The 22,794-nt window shown below is 32.7% G+C and overlaps 1 long non-coding RNA gene across 1 annotated transcript; it reads left to right on the top strand.

Moving 5' to 3' along the window:
• The first annotated feature begins 20,187 nt into the window (after window positions 1-20,187).
• Window positions 20,188-21,783, top strand: LOC134224485 (uncharacterized). The gene is made up of 4 exons (XR_009982954.1): window positions 20,188-20,666; window positions 20,744-20,845; window positions 20,920-21,379; window positions 21,570-21,783. It is a non-coding gene; the product is annotated as an uncharacterized LOC134224485 (long non-coding RNA).
• Window positions 21,784-22,794: the final 1,011 nt, after the last annotated feature.

Here is a 22,794-nt window from a genome sequence, read left to right on the forward strand (position 1 = left end):
TATTCAGTTCTACGACTATTATTTTGGCTGACAACGATTTAAAAATTGTTGAACGAAGTTGGAATTTTAATTCAGATTTATTTTATTCTACCAAATTTTGCATCCCATTTTTCTCAGATCATGGTAGACGTTAGGTAGGACCATTTGAAATGTTTATCTAGATTTATTTACAAGAAACCATAGTGTGAAGTCCATACACAATTTCCCGTGAAGTGATATTTAGAAAAATAGAACCTTCACTGTTGACGGTTAACAACGATCTCCTTTATTGAAACTTTTCTTGAAACATGTAAACTACTGGAGACACTTGAAGCATTTTGGTTTGAGGAGAAAACGGCGATCACCAATCAGTGATCGATATCGTAAGAGTAGGAAAGAGACAAATAGCTATGGCATATTGAATGGGTTCTGAAATAGGAGAAAGGCGAATAAGGTACTTGACAACAACGAACCACATCTGGCTTGGTGACAATAATTTTACAACATGACACGTTTGGGTCGGAATTGCTGTAATAGCTTTTTAAGTCATCGAACTGCTTATGCACTCGTATGCACTCGTTGCGTAAGCAGTTGGATGATTCTGGGAAGGAAGGAATTTAATATTCAAGAGAACCACTAGGGTGGTCTACTTTGAATTGGATATCCTGATGAACGATATTTTAGAATTAGTTTGTAACATGTGTTGCGCACATGCCACACCATTCCCCTACGGAGAAAAAGAAAGTTGAGTGTAACGAAAGTTTCTTTTTGTTTTGTTATGCTTCAAATGCCTCTCACAATTTTAATTTGCTTGTAAAACGATTTACTATAAATTTTGAGATAATGGGATTTTAAATGCACCCCTTCCCCCTAACGGAGAAGGTGGCTATAACCTTATAATTTTCATCACTTTTTGATTAATCTTGTTTTGTGTACTTCTGTCGTTTTGTTATTTTTATCTCGGATAATAGCATTAGTGTTTTTCAGTTTTTCTATTTGATATGGGCCGCTGTACACTGGTTGTAATTTATGACTATTTTCGATTTTAGGTATACTATGTCTCCTATGCGTATATCTGTGGGTGTAATTGTTTTATTTAAACTAGAAGTTCGCTTATGTTTCCTATTTAAAATTGTCTGCATTACGTTGTTGTGAGTTACTTGGAGTCTAAATTTGAGTTCTTTCTGGTAGGATTCTAAGTTATATAGTGGATCTATTTGTGAGTTTTGACAAAATTTAAAAATTTGAGTTTTTACCAAAATAAGTTCGAAAGGAGTGTAATTGTGATCTGTATTTGGTGTCGTATTGTAAGCGAAGCAATAGAAAGGTAGCCAATCATCCCAATCAATTATACGTTCATTTGCGAATATCCTCAAATACTCATTTAGGCATTTGTGGTTACGCTCTAATGCACCGATTGTTTGGGGATGGTAAGCTGTCGAACAAGTATGGTTCAACTGTAATAAACTGCATATTTCATCAAATACGCCTTTGTATTCAGTCCCTTGATCTGTCTTAATGCATCTCATTGGGCCATAAATTAGAATACATTTTTCTACAACTGCTCTGGCAATTGAAACAGCTGATTTGTCCGGTACAGGTATTGCAATCACGTACTTGGAAAGATCGCATTGCAGTGTTATTGCATAGCGGTTTCCGTTTTCCGTGAGCGGAAACGGTCCAACCGTGTCAATGGACACCACGTCAAATGCTTTCTGAGGTGTAGTTGTAATAATAGCGGGGGTTTTACTGATATTGCATGCTTGTTTATTGTACAAAGCTCGCATGATCTGACGTAATCTGAAACTAATTGTTTCATGTTTGGCCAGGAATTTAATGATTTCAATTTTCTATATAGTCTATTAAATAGACTCTATTTATACCAGGATGACCTCCAACTGGAGCGTCATGGTGTAATTTTAATATGTTGTCGATTTCTTCGGCATTTGTTACTTGAACGGGCTTCTCATAAATTAATATGGCAGCGTTCCTAAGAACTGCATTACCTAAGTCTTTAAAAGAATTTATTTTGAAATGATTGAATAAAATATCGTTATTTTGAATTGCTAGCTTCTTGGGTATTATGAATTTTTTTCGTGTATTATCGATACCTACATTATCAGTAGTTATTTCATGGTCAGGCCTGCCATCTATTATTTCCAGAATATTTTCTAATTGTAACTTTAAATTTTCGGCATTGTCTATTGCGAGCGCTATCACTGGAGATAGTCTCTTCCGAAATTTCTTATCATATATTATCATGTTTATGTAATTTTTGTTATTACTGTTATAAGAAAATGACAGTTTTGGTAAGTCAAAAACATCTAAATTACTAGGCGCTTCATACACATGGAGTTGATCAGTCTCTTTAGTATGAAGGTCTGGTTTTTTAGTGTTATTTCTCCTAGACATCGATCGTGTAACTATATACATTTGTTTGAGTGTGTCAGATGTGATTTGTATTCTAGACAAAGCATCTGAGAGCACGTTGATTTGCCTTTTATATATTCCACATCAAAATTATATTCCTCTAAATCCCATCTCATACGAGTTAGTTTTGAGGACGGATTTTTGAGCGAAAACAAATATATTAATGGACGGTGGTCTGTCCGTATAATAAATTTACGACCATAGATGTAAGATCGAAAGTAATCAACTGCCCAATGGATTGCAGTTAATTCCTGCTCGATAGTCGACTTGTTCGATTCACCCTTCGTGAATGCTTTACTCGCAAAAGCGATTGGTAACTCGATATCATCGTGTACCTGTGCGAGCACTGCTCCGCAGGCTATTTTTGATGCGTCCGTTATTATAATAAAATCTTTTTTATAATCTGGGAATTGCAAGATTTGGGGGGATAACAATTCTTGTTTCAAAAATTCGAAAGATTTTTGACATTCGTCAGACCAATCAAAGATTACATTCTTGCGTAGCAATTTGTTCAATGGCATGGTAATATCCGCGAAATTTTTAATAAAACGTCGATAATAGTTACAAAATGCAACGAATCGTCGCACTTCGTCTGCATTTTTGGCACAGGGTAATTCGTAATTGTTGAATATTTATTTTGTCGGGTTGTATACCATCCTTCGAGATATGATGGCCAAGATAGGTGACTTCATTCTTGAAAAATTGCATTTTATTGGGTTTAATTTTAAGTTGAATTTTCGTAACTGCTGGAAAACTCTGCGTAAATTTTCTATGTGATGATTCACTGAACATCCTACTACGATAATGTCATCTATATAAAGAAACGCGCAATGTGGTGGTAGACCACTCAACGCGATTGACATCATGCGTTGGAATGAATTAGGGCTAATGTTCAGTCCGAAAGGAAGTCTATTGAATTCAAAATGACCATTTTCGGTTGAAAAAGCTGTATATTTTTGGATGTTTCATCTAGTGGAATTTGATGAAAACCTGACATCAGGTCGAGCGTAGTAAAATATTTTGCTCGCCCCAAATTATCTAAGATTTCATCTATTCGTGGAAGTGGAAATTTATCCTGGATGATTTGTTTATTCAGTTGCCTAAAATCAACTACCAGACGCCACTTTTTTTCGTCGTTTGTAGATTTTTTAGGAACTAATAGAATAGGTGAGTTATACGGAGATGTTGAATTTCGAATTATGTGTCCATCCAACATCGTTTGAACTTGATTATAAATTTCGTTTTTCTGGGTTTCTGGTAATCTATAGTTCTTTATGTAAACTGGTCTATTGTTGTTAAGTGAGATATTTTGTTCATAGAAGTTGTTTGCGGTGAGCACATCTCCTTCGAGTGAAAAGATGTCACTATATTCTGCGCATAGAGTTTCGAGCTTACGTGTAATATTGGGATCATTATTCTGCATTTTAATTCACTTTTCAATTTTTGAACTCGATCATTTGAGCTAGTTTTTGTATTGTCAGATAAAGCAGTGCAATAGTAGAAATTTGCAAGTGGTTCAAATTTTGGGGTAAAATTTGGTTGTAATACTTTATCTTCAGACGTTGTATTAATGAATTTAACAAGACAATTTTGTTTATTCACTATTGAGTTTGCACAGAAAATCCCTGAGCTATTTCTTGAGCGTAAACAACGCTATCTTCGGTTAAATTTGTGTTTAGATGCTTTATAACTTCACATCTTGCGGGTAATATAATGTTATTTGATTGATTATTTATGATTGGTATTTCGAAAGTATCGATATCAATCGTTATGCCAAGTAACCATGATTCATAATTTATGTTGCATTTATATTTCACTAGAAAATCTCTTCCCAAAATTCCGTCGGTCGGAATGGGGAAGTCTTTGTCAACGATGTGAAATTTATGTGGTATTTTAGTATCATTTATAAATAAATTTGCGTTTGTTGTACCCATAGTGGAATTTTTACCCTGTCCTATTCCTACAATATCGCATTTTTCACCTGGGTAAAAAATGTGTGTAGGTTTTATCTTATTAGCTTTCATTACGGATATGTCAGAGCCACAGTCCACAATAAACGAACTTCGTGTCTCAGACATGTCCAATTCTAGCTGTACATAGTTGGTGGCAGATACATTTATTGTGTATGCTGCCCGAGCGGTACCCCTAAAGGGTGGATATTTCCGTTTTGAATCACATTATGAGGTTGTTGAAAATTCGACTGTGTTGCGGGTTGTACGGAAGGTGGATGAATTTGTTGCATATTTTGATTTGGGTTTAGTGCTTGCGCATAAAAAGCGGATTGACGCAGATCTCTTCCTCTTGTTCTCTGATTTCCTCCACGCCAGTTATTGTTGAAATTTCCTCTATTTTGATTGGAGAAATAATTCCCGTAATAACGATCATTATTAAATGGTTGCCTACCACGAGGTCTACTTCCTCGAGTACTGTAACCACGTCCCCTAATTCTGTTGTTCGAGTAATTTCTCACATACAATACCTGTGATTTTGATGATGACGACTCCGGAACATCGTTTTCTTGCAATTTCTGAACTGCATCATCAAATTTACTAAAGTTTCCAGCTTTCAAGATTAACTTCGTATCTGGATTCTTTATGCCACCAATGAGAGCTTCAACTCCTCGCTTTGTGGCCATTTTATCAGCTGTGTCTGTTGGAATTTTTTCATTTAAATATGCAGACTTTAACTCGTTTGTTAATTTTTCTACCACATCGCAAAAATTGTCTGTGGTAGTGATTTGCTTCGTTGCCTTCAATTTGGCTACGATGCTATCCGATGTTGCCTTTGAAGCGCATCGTAACTTTAACTCGTCTAATATTTCCTGGAGGTCGTTTAACTCTCCAATGAATTGTCGCGCAGCTCCAGTAAGCCTTGTTCTAATGAACCGGACTACTGTAGCTCGAGCTGCGTTTTTTTCAGCTGGTGTAGCATTTTCATAAGCTGCATCGACGGTGTTCTACAAACAGTGCGACAGCGTCGAGAAATGCGTTTAATTGAGCAGGGGAACCGTCGTAGGTATTAACCAGAGCGGTTCCCAATTTAATGTCCACGCTTGGCATCTTCACTATTTTGTCGCTTACAAGATTTTTTCTAGTTGCTGTATTTTTAAGAGAATTAATAAAAATAATAGAACAAATTACCGATCTCCAAGATAACTTTTTCTTATAATTCTTTAATTTGCTTTGCAATAAGTTATTTGCTTCGTCGAATTCGAGACGAGCTGCCTTTATGAGGAAATTAAAATGGTTACTTTCAATGCTGCTTTCAAATTTAGCCAGTAAGTCAATAATATTATTATAAGTGTTCCTAATTATTCTTACTTTTTCATCTAAGGTGAACTTAAGGTATTTTCTTTGGGGTGATTTTTTCAAATTTAACTTAATTTGGTGGATTTTACTAATTAAGATTTCTAACTCATTTATTATGTCACTCATTTATGCACTTGATTTGGATATAAATAAAAATTTACTTACATTTATCTAATTTACTTTCTGCTGACGAATCTTCGGTTTTACTTTGCAGCGATGCACATCCTGAGTTACTTCAAAACCCTCCTGTGGCCGCTCCATGTTGCCGGTTAGCCAATTGTAGGCCGCTCCATGTTGCCGGTTAGCCAATTGTGGGCTGCTCCATGTTGCTGAGAAGTCACTGTTCTCGATTATTTAACTTTGGTTTTTCACGATTCAAATTCCCACGCTGGTAAGATCAGCAACTGTTTTGGCTGCTTTTAGAGCTTGAGTGCGAGTGTGCTCTTTATAGAGCTTGTAAACAGTAATAGCGAGATGGATGCTTACTATCACTAGTATGATTGTTAATTTGAACTCGTGCTCGTTATGTAGTTCCTCATGCACTTCCAGTTGGTTTTGTATTTGCACTTGGGGGTCTCCAGAAATGCTGGAAGACTTTGATTGTGGTTTCCCCATCACTTCACTTGAACAGTTTATCTGGTTATATCAGGCACTAAACTTTTGGCAGATTTTCGTGCACTTCTAGTTGGTTTTGTGTTAACATTTTGGGATCTGCAGATGTATTGGAATACTGCAATCACATCACTTTAAGTGTTTATTATAACAGGCACTTTTCACAGATTTTCCAACTCATAAAAAAATGGAGAAGGCTAAATATTTGCTCCTAGTCACTGGTAGCCATGTGAAGTCCATACACAATTTCCCGTGAAGTGATATTTAGAAAAATAGAACCTTCACTGTTGACGGTTGACAACGATCTGCTTTATTGAAACTTTTCTTGAAACATGTAAACTACTGGAGACACTTGAAGCATTTTGGTTTGAGGAGAAAACGGCGATCACCAATCAGTGATCGATATCGTAAGAGTAGGAAAGAGACAAATAGCTATGGCATATTGAATGGGTTCTGAAATAGGAGAAAGGCGAATAAGGTACTTGACAACAACGAACCACATCTGGCTTGGTGACAATAATTTTACAACATGACACGTTTGGGTCGGAATTGCTGTAATAGCTTTTTAAGTCATCGAACTGCTTATGCACTCGTATGCACTCGTTGCGTAAGCAGTTGGATGATTCTGGGAAGGAAGGAATTTAATATTCAAGAGAACCACTAGGGTGGTCTACTTTGAATTGGATATCCTGATGAACGATATTTTAGAATTAGTTTGTAACATGTGTTGCGCACATGCCACAACAGTTTTCCTCATCATCGCAGCTGTTAACTTGAAGAATACTTAGAGATTCCACAGTGCACACAATGGCTAATATTCTAGCAGTTGTTCAGCACCAGAGAGCATCCAGAAACACTGTGTATTATGTGTTATATGGATATTACATTACTTTCTCGGGTTGAGTACACAGAAAGAAAAATCATTATTGAAATTAAAAAAACCATTGGTAAAAATAAAAAGTTGCATTGGTTCTTTTTCGTAGAGAGTGGCAAATATTCAAAATAAAAGTACGTTAACTTTTGCAACAACTATGGTTCAAAAGTTGCATCCCGTTCTGAAAATAACAGTTTGAACTTTTAATACAATGCTGTAGAACTGTCAAAAAGAAAGTATCACATCGTAAATACTAGAGTAAAATAATTTCATTCAAAAAGGAGAATTTCGCTTGCCCAAAGAAGGAACTTCCCACCCATTCAACTTTTCTTTTCCGTTTTAACTACATTACAATAATTATTATAGGTTTTGTTTTTTATTTCATAAATTTATTCAACATTTAGAGCCAACCTTGCTATTTTGTATAAGAAACATAAATCTACACTCAGAATTTAGAATAAACGTGGAAAGTTTAAATTTTAATCTTTTTTGTGATTTGTAACATTTAAACATAGCATAGTATAAAGTGTATACTATGAAACATTAAAATTAATACTTAGCTGGATTTGTGGTGGAATATTAAAAATGGTATTACTAATGTTTGGTCAAGTGTGATGAAACACGTTTTCTTCCTGAAAACACGAAAACCATTATCGTTCTTTTAATTCAATAGAGGTCCTGTGGCGCATAACGAATATATGAATTTCCAAACGTAAGTTCATGTGGATATAATTGTTCAGAAAATGGGCATATTGATTGAGTATATTTAACATGGGAATTTTTTCTTTTTCCAGGCAAAAATCTGTCACCGCACGATCCGTAACAAAAAATGACCGGACGAAATCGAAATCCTGCTGTAGTTGAACCAAAACGTTGAGTTCCACCGTAACCGACGGGTAGATATGCCACCATAATCATCACCGGATACATCAAGGGTCAGAACCCACCAAGTGGCGGAACGAACGGAGGTGAAACTTAAGCCAATCTAACAGAGGTTGAAAAGAAGGCAAGCTGAAACGGACCGCGCGGGAGCCGGATCAGAACGGGTAGTGATATGCTGTACTAGAGGGTCGCGATGGGTGGTAGGATCGGGCGTACAAGTTCGCTGTTTGCTGAGCATCGGTGTCTTGGTATCGGGAGCGATTAAACCAGGTGTTGGAACAGTGTCGTCAGTGGGGAATGATTGATCGATGCCGTATAATTGCAACAAGAATGGCGATTGAGGAAAAAATCCCGATCAAGAATACACTCCGGAGCATGTTAAGATTCTCCGAAGGACGACGAGAGGCGAAGAAAAGCAAAAACAGTACGAGGGGCCGCCTTGCGATACCATTATTGTCCGTGTCCGATTGTTCGCTTCTAGCGTCGTTGCGATACGGGTACAGCACAGGATGGCCATCATCGAAACATCATACGTGCCACTGGTTTCACGATCTGGTCGACGGATTTCGAGTCTTTGAGAAGTGCGAAGTAAATACTGAATTATTGCTCTGAGCGTGGACATCGTCATCAAATTTGCCGTTGCAGTTCCTATGTATTTTGTAACTCATTTATCTTCTGCTGTTGAATAAATAATTAAAATATGATAGATATTTACTAATTTACTAAAAAGGAAACTGAAAGATTTTTAATTTAATCTTTCTGACAGTTCAAAAACAAAACTGGAATCATTAAAACGGGTTTATTCTATTTCCATATATTGGCAAGTTATACTATGCATAAATAAGTCGAAGTTATACTATCTCTGTATTGTTCAAGTTTAAACTAATCCCAGCAACCAATATGTGAGATGTTAGACACTGGTTAGGGTATGTTAGTTATGCTACGGTTCAAAAACATAACCATTTTATGATTTTATGCTGATTCTCATTTTTTTCAATTTTGACAGTTCTTTCATTTTTCTTTGCCGGCCGGCATCTGACTATTTGAGCGCTAAAAACAAAATGGAGTTAGTTTTCGAGTGTTTGTTTCTCGCGGTTCCCGTGCGTTCCTCGGAACAATTTAATTTGTCTTATTGCCATTGGCTTTTTCAATTCAGCCATCGAAGTGTGGTCTCTGTCGCCTATCAAGTTGCGAGAGATGAAAACAGCGGACCTCTTGAGGGAAGTTGATCTCGATGCCGACGATGTACTGATACGGATACTGGATGATCGCAAGGCGGAAACGAGTCGGATGTTACACGGCCACAGTGGTCCCGTGTATCGCACTGCATTCTTGCCGGACCGCACCGTGCTTCTGTCATGTTCGGAGGACTGTACCGTTCGCCTGTGGTTGCTGCATACCTGGACTTGCGTGGTGGTGAAGGTCATCAGTTCCCTATTTGGGACGTTCGCCTCTCGCCTTACGGACATTATTTTCTCAGTTGCTCGCATGGCAAAACCGCCCGACTGTGGTCACTCGACGTCACACTCTGCTTCAGCTGTAATGGAACCTTGCTGGCTACCGGCGGACTTCTCCAAATTGTGCGAAGATATCAGCGTAAGTTTAGAGAGTGTCGAGAAGGCACTGAAAAGGCCGATTAATTATACCTAAGTATACATATTTGTTGACGGGAAATCGAAATCCCTGGCTAGCTGAGGAAGGAGAATAAAACTGCTGGGCAAACAGAAAGAATACACATCCATTCCGGTAAGTGGTGGCTTTGTGTGAATTGATTGAAGTGGGTTGAAATCAGGCTTTAATCTTATCCACACTGCCTGTAATCGCATATCTGTCCCATATTTGCTGGGTTTCCTATTCATGTGGTACAAATATGCGACTACAGGCACACTTATAATTTTTGTGATTTTCTCCATGATTTCGTCTAATATTTAATCCTGGGAATCTTCCGTAAATTGTATCCGGGTTGACAGTGGTTTTGATGTGTTTCAATTACATGGTATGTTGTCACAAGCTGGAATTCTTTTATATTTTCTAGGTTACGCTGTTTGGAACCTGAGAAACCACGATTCTGGCAACGAGCTGACTGACGAAAAAACAGTACCGGAAGTTGGATACACCCTAGATACACAGGAAAGTTTCAGTTTAGTTTGGAGTTTTGTTGTTGGATGGGAAGGATCTCAGGTCGTTGGACACGTCTTAAAATGCAATGTATGATGCAACCACACATTGGCACAGTTTCAGTTGCACAAAACAGTTCTTAACGGCGTCAACGCAAGGATTTTGCACTGGCTCAAGATGACTTGTAGCATCTCGTTCCCTAGATGTTTATTTAGTTTTAATTCAATTCAATAGGTATAAATTTCATTTAATTTTAATTTAATTTTAATTTAATTTTAATTTAATTTTAATTTAATTTTAATTTAATTTTAATTTAATTTTAATTTAATTTTAATTTAATTTTAATTTAATTTTAATTTAATTTTAATTTAATTTTAATTTAATTTTAATTTAATTTTAATTTAATTTTAATTTAATTTTAATATAATTTTAATTTAATTTTAATATAATTTTAATTTAATTTTAATTTAATTTTAATTTAATTTTAATTTAATTTTAATTTAATTTTAATTTAATTTTAATTTAATTTTAATTTAATTTTAATTTAATTTTAATTTCCCTGCCCTTTGGTTCAGAAAGGGTAAGGGCGCGTTCTGCCAACTTGGTCGAGGCAGATTTCAAGTGTGAACAAGTTACTACATGGACGTTCTAAAGTGCCTGAATGAAATGTGTAGCTTGTGAGGAGCCCTTGAAGATGTGATGTTGGATCAGTATCTTGATATTAATCAGAATTTATAATGTAAATTATTATATTTTTTTTAATAACACTACTTTATTTCGTTACGTATTTAGTATACTTGAGTTTTAACTAAAAACACAATGTCAGTTTTGATCACAAATACAATGTCGGTAGTAATTACAAACTTATACTTATCAGTATTTTTACTTGATTCGCGATCCTAATTAAAAACTCCGATATAATAATATTCATAGTTTATCGCGTGTAGTCAGAACGTTTTGTTTAAAATTACAAGACCTAATAATGATCCATAATTTGCATCCGCTGAACCATTCTGAACGGCCGTATTGAGAATATCACCTATAACACCATATAATCCGGCATTGATGCACTGATTTTACGCATGTGCATGTGATTCAACAGACATCGTATCTTGGAGCCTTGAATGGTGGTGCAGACAGGTAGAGGTCCTTTTCATCAGTGATAATGATCTCTGCTATGCGGCAATACTTTTCTGAGGCGTTCCCTGATGATGATGAGTCGTAGCCACGCTAAAACATAGCTAGGTAGGAATTAACCAGTAGAAAATATCATTAAGACATTAATAGAGAATTGACTCTTGGATTCGCTGAGTAGAAGTTTTATCATGACTAGGAACGTGGCACCTGGTTTATTTTGTTATGTCTCGTTTTAACGAGCCATAATTAAAAATACCACAAATTAAAACGATGGTATGCAAACAATCTTACATTGGCTTCATTCTCGATAATTTTTTCTAATAGATTTGGAATAGGCGTGATGAAGCTGTACTTTGCCACCGAAAACTGAATCCTATAGCTGACCACGACCCATAAAATTACAGTAACGCTACGCTTGTATGTAAGGCTTTGAGACTATTAGAAAACTTAAAGACCATTTCTTCACGTTTGTTTAACTCTTAAGCGGTGCTTACTTATACGCTTGAACTAGGATACCTGTAGCAACCTTTAGCAACCCACCTTTAGTGACCTTTAGCAATAGAGACAATGAACTGACATCAAAACGTAACATAATCTACAATGAGTATAGAATTGAACTGAATAACGTAGAAAACATAAGATAACTAAGACAGACAGAGTAATAATGACACAGTGAGAAACATTCGACATAATTATAACTAGATTAACAGTAGATCCATAGACATAAAGATCTACCATAAGACTTCCTAAACCTATCAAAAAATCGAAGCTCAAGAAATGTCTGTAAAAATATTACCTGTTGAATCTTATTCGGAGGCGATTTCGAAGCTTTTGAAGATCAACAGGCTTATAGCAACAGTATTCGGTGTTGTTGGCCTGGTAAATAGACTAAATAGATTCCAAAATTAATTTTAAACGAGTCATATTTATCAAAATCTAGTTATTATTGTTTTAAAATGCATTTCTATTCGAGTTTCTCTCTGTCATCATATCTACAAAAAGACTGACTCTCGCGATAGATTATAAGCTTATTATTTTTTGAGCTTCATTTGTTTGATGGAAACTGCAAATTTAGAAGAAAAAAATGACTGACTAGTTTTTGTTTGCATTAACATTGTAGTAGGGATAGTAGTGATGATTGCTGATCTCGATGAAATTGTGAAAAAAATGGTTGTTGATATGAAAATGGTGATGTTGTGTGTTTATGCAATTGTTAGTGAAAAGGTTAATACACAAGTTGATATTGGTGGTGTAGACATAGTGACAAAAGAAGCTAGGTAAAAGACAGAGTTGATTTAAACGGGATGGGAACATGTTCGCAGTGAGTATGAAGAATGAAATGCAATATTGCGTTGAGGTGCTAGAAGTGGGAATTTTTTATAATTGTACTAGAAATAATGTAAAATATTCGGTACATGTCCAATGAAAGCTGTCGTTCTTATGAAAGTGTCGGTTCTTATATGATATATAACAGCGCTGTTTTGAAGATCGATTCATTGTGTGTGTGTTTATGACTGTAAATAAGATATTTGTGATGACAGGGACAATAGTAATTATGATAGTGATGGTGGTGAAAACGATAATAAGTGATGCTACCGGGATTATTTTGTAGAAAACTATTTGAATCAGGCCTTAACAGTGGCCATTTGAGCAACGTAGCTTAGAAACGTCTGTTAATGATCAAAAATAGAGGCTCGTAGAAGCAAATTTAATCATCGGATCAACAGGGAATAGACCTAGTGTTAAGTTGGAGTGATGAGTGATAGTTATAATGATGAAAACGGTGATCAGTTATGTTATTGAAGGGGACTATTTAATAAAACTATTTGGATCAGGCCTAAAACAGTGACCATTTGAGCAACGTGGCTTAGGAACGTCTGTTATTGATCTAAAATAGAGGCTCATAGAAGCAAATTTAATTACCGTGGGGAATAACAGGGATGGACCCGGAGTAGAGTTTGAGTCGAGAGACTGCCAACGGGTTACATGAAAAAAAAAAAAAAAATTTTAATTTAATTTTAATTTAATTTTAATTTAATTTTAATTTAATTTTAATTTAATTTTAATTTAATTTTAATTTAATTTTAATTTAATTTTAATTTAATTTTAATTTAATTTTAATTTAATTTTAATTTAATTTTAATTTAATTTTAATTTAATTTTAATTTAATTTTAATTTAATTTTAATTTAATTTTAATTTAATTTTAATTTAATTTTAATTTAATTTTAATTTAATTTTAATTTAATTTTAATTTAATTTTAATTTAATTTTAATTTAATTTTAATTTAATTTTAATTTAATTTTAATTTAATTTTAATTTAATTTTAATTTAATTTTAATTTAATTTTAATTTAATTTTAATTTAATTTTAATTTAATTTTAATTTAATTTTAATTTAATTTTAATTTAATTTTAATTTAATTTTAATTTAATTTTAATTTAATTTTAATTTAATTTTAATTTAATTTTAATTTAATTTTAATTTAATTTTAATTTAATTTTAATTTAATTTGAATTTAATTTGAATTTAATTTGAATTTAATTTGAATTTAATTTGAATTTAATTTGAATTTAATTTGAATTTAATTTTAATTTAATTTTAATTTAATTTTAATTTAATTTTAATTTAATTTTAATTTAATTTTAATTTAATTTTAATTTAATTTTAATTCAATTTTAATTTAATTTTAATTTAATTTTAATTTAATTTTAATTTAATTTTAATTTAATTTTAATTTAATTTTAATTTAATTTTAATTTAATTTTAATTTAATTTTAATTTAATTTTAATTTAATTTTAATTTAATTTTAATTTAATTTTAATTTAATTTTAATTTAATTTTAATTTAATTTTAATTTAATTTTAATTTAATTTTAATTTAATTTTAATTTAATTTTAATTTAATTTTAATTTAATTTTAATTTAATTTTAATTTAATTTTAATTTAATTTTAATTTAATTTTAATTTAATTTTAATTTAATTTTAATTTAATTTTAATTTAATTTTAATTTAATTTTAATTTAATTTTAATTTAATTTTAATTTAATTTTAATTTAATTTTAATTTAATTTTAATTTAATTTTAATTTAATTTTAATTTAATTTTAATTTAATTTTAATTTAATTTTAATTTAATTTTAATTTATTTTTAATTTAATTTTAATTTAATTTTAATTTAATTTTAATTTAATTTTAATTTAATTTTAATTTAATTTTAATTTAATTTTAATTTAATTTTAATTTAATTTTAATTTAATTTTAATTTAATTTTAATTTAATTTTAATTTAATTTTAATTTAATTTTAATTTAATTTTAATTTAATTTTAATTTAATTTTAATTTAATTTTAATTTAATTTTAATTTAATTTTAATTTAATTTTAATTTAATTTTAATTTAATTTTAATTTAATTTTAATTTAATTTTAATTTAATTTTTAATTTAATTTTAATTTAATTTTAATTTAATTTTAATTTAATTTTAATTTAATTTTAATTTAATTTTAATTTAATTTTAATTTAATTTTAATTTAATTTTAATTTAATTTTAATTTAATTTTAATTTAATTTTAATTTAATTTTAATTTAATTTTAATTTAATTTTAATTTAATTTTAATTTAATTTTAATTTAATTTTAATTTAATTTTAATTTAATTTTAATTTAATTTTAATTTAATTTTAATTTAATTTTAATTTAATTTTAATTTAATTTTAATTTAATTTTAATTTAATTTTAATTTAATTTTAATTTAATTTTAATTTAATTTTAATTTAATTTTAATTTAATTTTAATTTAATTTTAATTTAATTTTAATTTAATTTTAATTTAATTTTAATTTAATTTTAATTTAATTTTAATTTAATTTTAATTTAATTTTAATTTAATTTTTATTTAATTTTAATTTAATTTTAATTTAATTTTAATTTAATTTTAATTTAATTTTAATTTAATTTTAATTTAATTTTAATTTAATTTTAATTTAATTTAAATTTAATTTAAATTTAATTTAAATTTAATTTAAATTTAATTTTAATTTAATTTTAATTTAATTTTAATTTAATTTTAATTTAATTTTAATTTAATTTTAATTTAATTTTAATTTAATTTTAATTTAATTTTAATTTAATTTTAATTTAATTTTAATTTAATTTTAATTTAATTTTAATTTAATTTTAATTTAATTTTAATTTAATTTTAATTTAATTTTAATTTAATTTTAATTTAATTTTAATTTAATTTTAATTTAATTTTAATTTAATTTTAATTTAATTTTAATTTAATTTTAATTTAATTTTAATTTAATTTTAATTTAATTTTAATTTAATTTTAATTTAATTTTAATTTAATTTTAATTTAATTTTAATTTAATTTTAATTTAATTTTAATTTAATTTTAATTTAATTTTAATTTAATTTTAATTTAATTTTAATTTAATTTTAATTTAATTTTAATTTAATTTTAATTTAATTTTAATTTAATTTTAATTTAATTTTAATTTAATTTTAATTTAATTTTAATTTAATTTTAATTTAATTTTAATTTAATTTTAATTTAATTTTAATTTAATTTTAATTTAATTTTAATTTAATTTTAATTTAATTTTAATTTAATTTTAATTTAATTTTAATTTAATTTTAGTTTAATTTTAATTTAATTTTAATTTAATTTTAATTTAATTTTAATTTAATTTTAATTTAATTTTAATTTAATTTTAATTTAATTTTAATTTAATTTTAATTTAATTTTAATTTAATTTTAATTTAATTTTAATTTAATTTTAATTTAATTTTAATTTAATTTTAATTTAATTTTAATTTAATTTTAATTTAATTTTAATTTAATTTTAATTTAATTTTAATTTAATTTTAATTTAATTTTAATTTAATTTTAATTTAATTTTAATTTAATTTTAATTTATTTTAAATTAATTTTAATTTAATTTTAATTTAATTTTAATTTAATTTTAATTTAATTTTAATTTAATTTTAATTTAATTTTAATTTAATTTTAATTTAATTTTAATTTAATTTTAATTTAATTTTAATTTAATTTTAATTTAATTTTAATTTAATTTTAATTTAATTTTCTAGAAGTTCTTTCGGAGATTCCTCCAGAAGTTCTTTGAGAGCTTCCACCAAAAATTCCTTAGGAGATTTCTCCAGTAGTCTCGAAGATTCCCCCAGGATTTTCTCTGGAGATTCCTACAGGATTTTTTTCAGAGATGCAACTAGGAGTTACTTCGGAGATTCCTCAAGGAATTCCTACTGAGATTTCTTTAATAGTTGCTTCGAAGATTCATCCAAAAGTTCCTTTGAAGATTCCTTCAGCAGTTCCTTCGGAGACTCCTCCAGGAGTTGCTTCAAAGAATTCTTCTAGAGTTACCTTCGGAGATTCCTTCAGGAGTTCGTTCGGTGATTCCTCCAGGAGTTTCTTCACAGATTTCTCCAATAGTCCCTTTCGGAGATTCCTTCAGGAGTTCCTTCGAAGATTTCTGCAATAGTTCCTTTAGAGATTCCTGCAGGAGTTTCTTTGGAGATTTAACTGGTATTCATTCGCAGTTCCTGCGAAGATTCTTGCACGAGTTTCTTCGGAGATTCCTCCAGGCATTCCTATAGATTTACATACTCCAGGAGTTACTTAGTAGATTTTCTAGAAGTTTTTCTGATATTCCTCCAGAAATTTTCTTGGGTGATTCCTCCAAAAGTTCCTTAGGAGATTCCTAGAAATATCCTAAATAACTTCTGGTGGGATCTCCGAATGAGCTCCTGGAGGAATTTTCGAATGAACTTCAAGAGGAATCTCCGGAAAAACTTCTGGATTAATCTTCGAAGGAACTCCTGTAGGAATCCCTGAAGTAATAACTGGTGCCAACTTGGAAAACCTATGCCTTGCGTGCAAAAGTGTTAGATTTTCTAATCCGGAGATGGCAAGTTCGATTCTTGTTTCTGTCTAGTATGTTTCCGGTTGGGAAACATTCTCGACTTCCACATAAGATACATACTCATGCAATGGTGGGCAATGAAAGCATTCAATTAATAACTGAGCCATAGAAGTAGAAGAACTTGTGCAACTCCAAAAGTAACACCTGGAGGGACTTTCGAAGGAACTCTCGGAGAAATCTCCGAAGAAACTCCTGCTGAATCTCCGAAAGAACTCCTGCAGGAATCTTCCAAAGTAACTCCTGGAGGAACCTCCGAAGAAAGTTATGCAGGAATCTCCCAAGGAACTCCTGGATGCATCTACGAAAGAATTCTCGAAGAAATCTCCAGAGGAAATCCTGAAGGATTCGCTGGAGAGCTCTCAGAAGGGTTCCCTCGAGGTATCTCAGAAGAATTTCCTGGAAAAATCTTCCAGGAATTCCTGGAGGAATCACCGAAGGAACTCCTAGAGAAATATACCAAGGAACTCTTTAAGAAATCTCAATAGGGATTTCTGTGGGAATCTTCGAAGGAATTCCCTAATGCAGCTCCGAAAGAATCCTTGAAGCAATCTGAGAAGGAACTCCTGAAGGATTTTTTCCTCAGAAAGATTTCCTGGAATTCATGGAGAAATCTCCGAAGAAACTCCTGCGGGAATCTCCGAGGGAACTCCTAGAGGGATCTATTCAGGAATTCCTAGAAGAATATCTCAATTCTTGGACGAATCTTCGATGGAATTTCTAAAAGATTTTCTTCCTCAGAAGGAATCTCCCAAGATTGCCAGGATGCAGCTCCGAAAAAAATCTTGGAGGAATCGTCGAAAAGACTCCTGAAGGATTTTCTTCCTCAGAAGAAAATCTCAGAAATCTCAGAAGTATTTCCTAGAAAAATCTTCCAGGAATTCCTGGAGAAATCTCCGAAGGAACTCTTACAGGAATCTCGGAAGGAAATCGTGTTAGAATTTCCGAAGGAACTCCTGGAGAAATCTCCAATGAAACTTCTGGAGGAATCTCCGGAAGAACTCCTGGAGAAATCTCCGAAGAAACTCCCGAACTTACGGAGGAATTTCCGAAGGAACTCCAGTAGGCATCTCCGAAAGAACTCATCGAGGAATCTTCGAAGGAATTCTGAATGAATCTCCGAACAAACTCCTGGAAAAGTCACTGAACGAATTCTTGTAGGGATCTCCAAAAGTACTTCCCGAGAAATCTTTGAAGCAACTCTTGGAATCACAGAAAGAATTCCAAAAGAAATCGTAGAAGGAATTCCTTGAAAAATCTCCGAGGAATATCCTGCATTTATCTCCGAAAGAACTCCTGCAGGAATCTTCGAAGGAGTTCCTGGAAGCATCTCCGACAGAATTCTTGGAGAAATCTATGAAGGATTTCCTAAAGGAACCTCAGAAGGGTTTCTTGTATGTAACTCAGAAGGATTTCTTAGTAGTCTCACTCCCGTATTAAACTGGGCATCACTAGTTACAGTCCCCAGAGCAAACAGCTGGATCTATATTGCGGTCCCCGGCTGGGCCAGTCAGTGGAAACACTCAGCTGGAGACATAAACCTCCACCACCACCGTAAGTCATCACCGAACAACCGAAGAAAGCGCAGGGCTTCCAATCTTCGCACTCGTACTATCAGAAAGCTGGCACGCTAGACGCCAACCGACGCATGTCAGCCGGAACCGGTGTTACCATGTCGCAATCATATCAAAGGTTTTCACGAAGCGGTTTCGATCAACACCTGCTTCTACTCGGATACGCAGACTACCAATCACTCGGGAGACACGCCTAACATCCGACCTTATGCAAGCAGCTCCAAACGCCGGCGACACACTTGACCGTTGCGGACATTAGAAACCTCCACCGCATTCATGCAGTCCGAAGTACGGTTCATCGCCACTGGATCCCTCCAAAACCCTCCCGTCCGGTGTTAAGATTAGTTCAGACTGCAGTACGAAAACGACGAAAATCTTTTCAGCTCTCAAGTATGGATCCTCGGGATTTTCGCCATCGTTTAATCGGCAGTGCATTAATCTTTGCCTCGGCTGAATATCGAGCTTGGTTGCGACGAGCACCCAGCATTTCTGCTACGAACAAAAGCGAGCATCTTGGCATCCCAAATCAGCAGCGGACCATTGGCTCTCTTGTTCCGCCGAAAACATCTACAGCAGCCGGTTGCTCACTGGACCAGATTGTGCCGCATGTCTTCACTGCCGGCACGGTCTATGTCCGATCTGCCGGCACGGTCTATGATCCGAGATGTACTGCTCACTACTTCCCAGCTGCGTCCCAGCGGCAATCCGTGGAGAGCCTGCTTACTGCCCGCCTCGCTGCCCATAAGCTGCACCCGGATCGGATCTTGGCTTCGGCACGGCTGTTCTGGCGAAAATTCCTAAAGATGCAGGCGTTCCGTATTACTTATTTGGCACAATAAATAATTTCCCACGATCTATCTTTATTAATAAAGTATTTACATCTAACTGTCATTTGAGGCAGTTATGTAATTATATACTTTCTCTAGTAAATATGTATATAATTTACATAATTCTGCCTTGAATGACAGCTGGATGTAAATAACCCAGCATGAAAATCCCTTTTGGAACGAACCTAACCGCTACCTAACAGCCCAAAGCGAAACATATCTAACGTTTCCCTAACGTGAGAATAACAGGTTAGATGAAATTATGCACCAAACATGAACATACCTAACAAAAATGTGTCATTCTAGCGTAACTTTAGCCTCACTTTACCCTAACTGTTAGTGAGAATGTTAGTGTAACTATCTAACAGGATAGATGCACATTATGCTCAAGTTAGAGTAACCTTCCTTGCTGGGATGCGGGGTCAACCACACGCTTAGATCAATTTACCTATATATGGGTAGTTCAATCACCCATATTTAGGTAATGTTTAATTTACCTATACAGTCAACTTTCGCTCGTTGGGCTAAACTCGTAGCCCATCTAGTGAAAGACTTTCGTTGGTTGGGCTGAGATTTCATCTGTAAAATCAGCGATTACAATAGAAATTCAGAGCTGCCAACTGCGAAAAAGAAAAAAAAACTGCCGTTGATGTCGTAATTTGACGTCCACCTTCGTTTTAAGTGGGCTGCAGCCCAACTAACGGGCGCCCAACTAAATCGTAGCCCATCTAAAGATAGCCCAACGAGTGAAATTTGACTGTATTATGGGTGAAATGTACGGAGTTTATCAGTTAATTTCACTCATATTGTTGATAAAGTGGTTTTACCAATATATGGGTAAAAATATTTACCCATATTTGGGTGAAAAAAAATTAGTGTTCGCGTTTTTGTTTTCATAAAACTAAATAAAATATGCAAAATAAATAACATGTCCAGAATGAGTTTATTTCGTTCGTCTGGCTGAACCGGCTGAACATTATGACGGTGAGTAAATACAGACTTATTAAATAATGGCTATCTGCATTTGCATTTATCTGATTCTGCATTTTGTTGTTTAAAAGGTACTGAGGATGAGAAGTCACAAGAGGCTCGGACCAAGCTGTACCTCCCGGGAACCAATTGAGTATCTGGAGTATCTGCAACTGCACCCGTTGCATAAACAGGTAAGCCAATTGGTTATCCATGCTTCTCTCACAGTAACACCGTAACAAATGTACTATTCCGTCTCCTCTTCCAGCCGCGGAAACGGACACCTTCGACAACATCGCAAATAAATCCTGCCGGATCTCCCGCTCCGACAATGAGACACCTGCCTAGATGCATTCCAAACCTTTTGCGGTCTACTCTATAGCTGATCATAAACGATACATCCTGCATCACCATGGTCATCATCTGCAGAAGGAATACGGGAAGAAGGTGGGCCATTTTTTTGTTGTTCCAAGCCAGCGTGCAGTGGGGATATAGCGCGCAGTCGGAACCGCAGATATAACTTTGTCGGTGATATAATCGCAGCCGATGTGCTCCTCAGTGAAGTCGTGCAGTGGACAACTCACAGTGCCACCATCTAACAGACCTTTAGCCCTCGTGCCTTCAACATAGTGGAATGCGAATATTAGCCTATAACCTTCGAATCAGTATCGTTGTACCGATACCCTCCAATCAGTATTCAACCCCCGGACACACCAAGTATCGTTGAGGTAAGTTTCGGTTAATTATTCTCAATGGAAAACAGGAAGCTTTTACACAATTTGTTTTGAATTATTCTTACTCCGGTAGTAGTAACATTAATCGTAAAAAATATTCGCTATAAGTATAGAAGATTCCGGATACCAAATGAGTATTTGAACTCTATTTTTACAATGTCTTATTTCCTTTCACTTTTAACAGGAACTACCGACACCCGAGATTAAACACGTTATCCATGTACAAGCAGCAAACCTGAGTTTCCGGAAGCACTCCAACCACGGTGTATTTTCCGGCTCCTGCTGTTATATGAGCGACCTTATGTTGGTGCAGACTCTCAGGCGCAGACCATCTATTATTGTATTATATTTATTTTGTTTTAAATTATTATATTATAATAAAATGACAGATATTATGATTATTTTAAAAAAATGTATTTATTAGAAAAAGTAAGAATTGTTTCAAACAAAATAAAATCACCCAAATTTGGGTAAAGTTTACCAATAAATCATCTCCATTCAACTACCTATATATGGGTAAACTCAGTTTACTCATATATAGGTAATGACCATTTCACCCATATCTACACTACTAAAAAGCCACACATATTTATTGGCAAAATCCATAGATTTAACTTATGATGTATATCAGCACACATAACCATTCTCCACGCGAACTACTAATAAAATATATATCTAAATAAACTTTATATGTGGTCCCGAATAAGCAATAATTTAATTTATGTGTGGTTCTATATTGATTATATTAGGGTGAAGCTATTGCAAAAATTTATAACGGCGACACATATATGTTATATAGATATTTTTGGCAGTGTAGGTATGTGCACTTTTGAGGATTTTAGGTACAGTTCACCCATATTTGGGTGAACTGAACTAAGCGTGCAGGCGAATAGTCAGTTAAGCTATCAGTACACTGTTTGTCATAATGACAAATATTTGTCAAGTCAGCCTGATATCCATGTCGATTTCTGGTCAGTCTGATAGATATCCGGATAAACTTGACAAATATTTGTCATCATGACAAACAGTGTACTGAGGGCTTTAGTATGACTTTTAACCTATTTAGTATAAATTTATTTCTGAGTGTACTATTTCCAACTGGATCAAACGAGCCGGTGACAAGCGCGGTGTCATCATCATCAATAGACATAGACCGCTGTCATCATTGAAACGCAGTATGAAAAAATTATAGCCCGGGACATCCTGGCTACGATCTGGCGATGGGCTTAACAATAGGATGTCAATAGGCTGGGATCAAACGATACGAGGAGGATGGATTTTTCTCAAGAAGTAAATATGAGCGGGATTGTACAAAATTCACTTCCGAAAAGAGACAATGGTTGGTAGATATGTATTTGAGAAATCCAACAACATATCTCCATGAATCGAAAAATTATTTTCAACAGGAA

Source organism: Armigeres subalbatus, chromosome 3 (genome assembly GCF_024139115.2).
Source record: "Armigeres subalbatus isolate Guangzhou_Male chromosome 3, GZ_Asu_2, whole genome shotgun sequence".
Classification (NCBI taxonomy): Eukaryota; Metazoa; Arthropoda; class Insecta; order Diptera; family Culicidae; genus Armigeres; species Armigeres subalbatus.